This window comes from Homalodisca vitripennis, chromosome 4, assembly GCF_021130785.1.
Source record: "Homalodisca vitripennis isolate AUS2020 chromosome 4, UT_GWSS_2.1, whole genome shotgun sequence".
Classification (NCBI taxonomy): Eukaryota; Metazoa; Arthropoda; class Insecta; order Hemiptera; family Cicadellidae; genus Homalodisca; species Homalodisca vitripennis.
In genome coordinates, this window is record NC_060210.1 from 193,094,147 (window position 1) to 193,098,819 (window position 4,673).

Below are 4,673 nucleotides of genomic sequence, written 5' to 3' on the forward strand. Positions count from 1 at the left end.
TACAATCGAAAGAGAATATTTTTCAAATTTTTACAGTTGGTTTATCTACCATAAATCTATTTTTGTGTCTCAATTATTGATAAATTACGATATGGAAATTATAAGACATTCAGAAAGGCACATACCGGAAATATTTGTTGTAGAATAACTATGGGTCCAATAAATCTATGACAGATGAAAATATGAAAAAGGATGTTAGACCTGCCGTTCAGTGTACGTTAGTATTCTACCAATTCACATCAATTGCAGTACGTTGCACAGACAGAGATGAGAGCGCTTATGCAAAATGCGCACTATGTAATGGAGTTGCATGTACGAGTACGTTACTCCCTGGTAAGGTACAATTCTGCTGATTGATACTGACCATGTTGTCCAATCAACAGTACACAGCAGTTAGGGGTAACATTCGTCCGGGGTTGTTAGACGTCAATTAAATGGAAATGTGTTTGGTACCGAGATAACATATTGTTCAATAGCGCATTAGATTTAATAAACAGTTGTGCGAGGTTAAAAGCATCATCATGCAATTTATTTCCTAACAATAATATATATGTGTGCTCTCCTAGTTTCTCCATGTTTTTATATTCAAACAAAGAACAACCAAACGTAGTGTCGATCATTTGGGAAATACAAAAAGTACGGAAAAACTAGAGAGTTTAATGAACTTTCCAGTCATATTATAAAAGGAAACGGCCTTAGTAAAAATGTAGCAGAGTTTTCGTACTGAAATTCTCCTTGATATTTTCAATGCAATGTTATATATAATTACTGAAATGTAATATATATCTTATATATGTATTATATTATATTATATATGACTTAATATGATATATATATATATATATATATATGTGTATAATATACTTATATTGTATTATATATAATATATAAGTAAGGGCTCTGTGGTGTAATGGTAGCACATTCACCTGGCAAGTGAGAGATCCGGGTTCGAATCCCGGCGGAGCAAGTACTTTTTGTGATTAAATATTTATTGACATTATTGTATAATATATTTACATATACATTTACTTTTTCAATCTAAAATGATGTCGTAGCATTAATAGTTCTAGATACTATCCTACATAGTTATTTAATTTTTGTGGTATTCTATTCTTGTGTTCATTGAGGGTTTGTCGCAGGTTACTGCTATTAATTTAAGGCTCACTATAAATGTTTCCTGACTGAAAAAAAACCACAAAATTATATTAAATGGCCATATCTGTAGCTTAGTGTGTAAAAAACACAAAGAACTCTAAAGAAGATGTGGCAACGGTTTTAAACATCGCAAAGTGGCGTAATACTTTTTAAAACGTTTTGTAAAAAATATTTAATTTTCAAGTATGTTGTATTATTTTAGAACCTTCCAAAGTTGTAAAAAAATAATTCACTTACAATGAAACCAGAAAGTTATTAATTAATACATTTTAGTATAACACTGACGAAATTGTAATGATACAAAATAATAATTAATATTTAATAAACACAACTTGTGGATTTTACAAAAGAAAAAAAGCAAAAGAAAAAAGTTAAAAACCATTTTCAAATTCCAACAGTATTTAGTTCTAGAACGAGGAGTTAGTTATTATTTAGACACACTGACGTGTTCAAAAATAATGCGTTTCTTCAATTAATCATGACAATTTAGTATCCATGTTATAAAATTATATTATTGATAAACAATGTGCATTCTAGCACTTACGCAAACAGGTAATTAATTGAAGATAAACACATTTTTTAGCAAAAACTGGATAGGTATTGAAAATAAAATAGTTTCATGAATTTGGTTGGTGTGTAGAGAATTACTGTCATGGATCCATGTGGAGTATAAATTTTACCATATCAACTCCATGGCCCTATAATCTTACTCATCAGTATATTTGTTGGATCTTGAGATAACTAATGAACCACTCAACAATATGTCTGGAGTCTGCACTTTTATTTTTTTTGGCTGGTGATCAGGCAGGTGGGCGAACCGAGCTTTTTACTAATCATACCAACAGATGGCCTTGTTCTGCCAATTCTGGATGCTTACCCTCGTTGCTGGATCCTCAATTTTTCATGTTCTCTTAGCATCTTTTCATTTGTTCCGATAATTAAGAACTTCGGTCCTCCAGTTGTTATAGTCTCGCATCTTGCCTTTTAGACTCTGTGGGGCGAACATGAGCTGAACATTTTAGTGGACAGAGTAAGTGATTCGAGCTGACTGCCCCGCCTCCTCTACTTATCATACCTTAATATCATATCTAAAGCTTTCCTAAAAGGTCCACTTACCTCTGAAATGAGTAAGTAGTGCCCTGTAATCTTCCAAATTGTGAAAATCACATAAAACGCTTAATATTTGCACATTTATCACATTTGTTTGTTTTAAAACATTTCGAAACAGTTTATTTTACTTTGATGAAAATAAAAATTACGTTTATGTTGGAAGGTTATTTTTGACGATGAAAGGATTGTGAGTCAAAAAGGATTTTCCGGACATTTGCCATCGTTCAGTGAAAAAAGAGATCAGTAACACTACGTTTCGAGATCTGCAATCTGATCTCTTCTTCAGGTAAATAACTAACCTAATACATAATTACAAACTAAGTTAAAATAAAAAAAATCATACCAAAGCGTTGCGGCATGCATACACGTTTGTAATTATGTATTAGGTTAGTTCTTTACCTGAAGAAGAGATCAGATTGCAGATCTCGAAACATAGTGTTACTGATTTCTTGTTTCACTGAGCGTTGGCAAATGTCCGGAAAAATCCTGTTTCCTTCACGCTAATGTATTGACAAAATTATTCGGGAAATTAAACATATAGTAGCTATATGTTTGGTAAAATATTTATTGCATTTGTAATCAGTTTAATGAAAATGTTATGACGAATCCATTTTAATATAGCTGTGTTAGTTTGTAAATCTAGACCAAAAACAGTTTTTTGAACTCAGTTGAGTGAACAGCGCAACTAATAACTAACCTAACCACATTGTATTTTTGGTGTTCTTCTGAAGAACAATTTTTTCAGTTTTATCTTTGCTGATCTCTTATAGTTTCCAAGTTCACTATAGTGTGCATGCAAATTAGAAACATACTCTACTTATATATTATATGCGAGTTCTTTAAATTTATTTAGCAAATTTATTTATTTAGCATATTTATTAATAAATCCATAGAATTTTTTGAAAATTTACAAAACTCTACTTTAAATAACGAAACTAATAAAAGAACAACTCAATGGAGAATAGGTTGAATAAGAACCTCCTGAAAGTTATCGGTTGGGCTCTAGTGCATAAAGCTTGGCAACATTAAACTTTCTTGTTCCATGCTCCGTTGGCTGGGGGGAAATGGTTCTACAGCCTTTAAATAAACCCCATTATTTTGTTAAGTCATTATATAATATTTAAACTTTATTGTAGGTTAAATGTGCACAAGACAAAAAATTCAATGTTTATTATATTATTTTAATTCCAGTTGAATGCTCTTTTGAAACGCACGCATCAACACACAGTCAAACATTTCATAGTTTTATATTATTTTATACATCTTAATAAATGTATTAGAAGTGGATACAAGTGTGCTGATATTACTTCATGGCATTATTTCATCTCGCACCGGTACGGTGACGTAATTTAAGTTAATTCGCTAAACGTATGTATGCTAACCTTTACCTAACCTAACCATTAAACCTACGGCTTTTGCTTCCTTGCGATACGATAAGGACGTTGTAGGAAGTATCCTTTGGAATCCAAAACATTCATGAATGATGACCATTGTTAAATTTCGTCCTATCTCTTATGATAGGGTAGGGTTAAAATGAGGTAACATTTACACTCCAAGGGAGGTGGTACTTTTCAATACACTGATTTTGAAGTAGATACACATAGATTTTTATACCTGAGCTGTGTTCTGGTAACAGGCGTGAACAATAAAATTAGATAAAGGGACTACGAGGATCAAAGCGGATTATTTAACCTAGGAAGGTTTAATTAGTAATTTCCCCATTTATTGGTTGGGCGTAAACGAAGCCTGGTAAAAATTAACTTTTCTTTATTTGTACCAGAACTAGTTGAGTATATATTTTTTCTAGACTTCTACATAGGTAAGTGCATTAATCTTGCTCATGTGTACATGGCAAATGCCTGTGGGTTAGGGAAGTTTGTCAGTACAAAGGGTATCTTTAGAATGAATTAAGCTATAGACATGAAATTTGGATTAAAAGTCATTTCTAGCCATGTAAAATTTAGTTCAACGATAGTGCTATATGTGTTTGTCCCACGTAAGTGAACTCTAACAATGAGGGGAATACCTCGAGAACAAAAAGACCTATGAACTTCAAATATTGCATTAACCTTTACTCCTGCATGGGTGCGATTAAGTTCGATAATGGTGCATATGTTTACATGGCCATTGTCTGCGCGTTAGCGAAATCTGTTGATGAGGGGATATTTCGAGAATGAATTGAGCTGTGGGCTGGAAATTTGGGTCCAACGTTATTTATACACAGTGAAGATGGAGTTCGAAATGGTACATGTCTCTTCAGAGGATTCTCATCCAGCCAGGATACAGTCAAGGATACACTTTGTTATTAATTGGCATGATAAAAGGTAACTGTTAGTACTTTTTACATGTCCTACCAGGATAATGTTGAGATAATACCCATAACCTCAAAAACTACATATGCCTTGTTA

At 32.5% G+C, this 4,673-nt stretch overlaps 1 non-coding gene across 1 annotated transcript; it reads left to right on the forward strand.

Moving 5' to 3' along the window:
• The first annotated feature begins 896 nt into the window (after window positions 1–896).
• Trnaa-ggc lies at window positions 897–967 on the forward strand. The gene has a single exon. It is a non-coding gene; the product is annotated as a tRNA-Ala (tRNA).
• The last annotated feature ends 3,706 nt before the right edge of the window (window positions 968–4,673 follow it).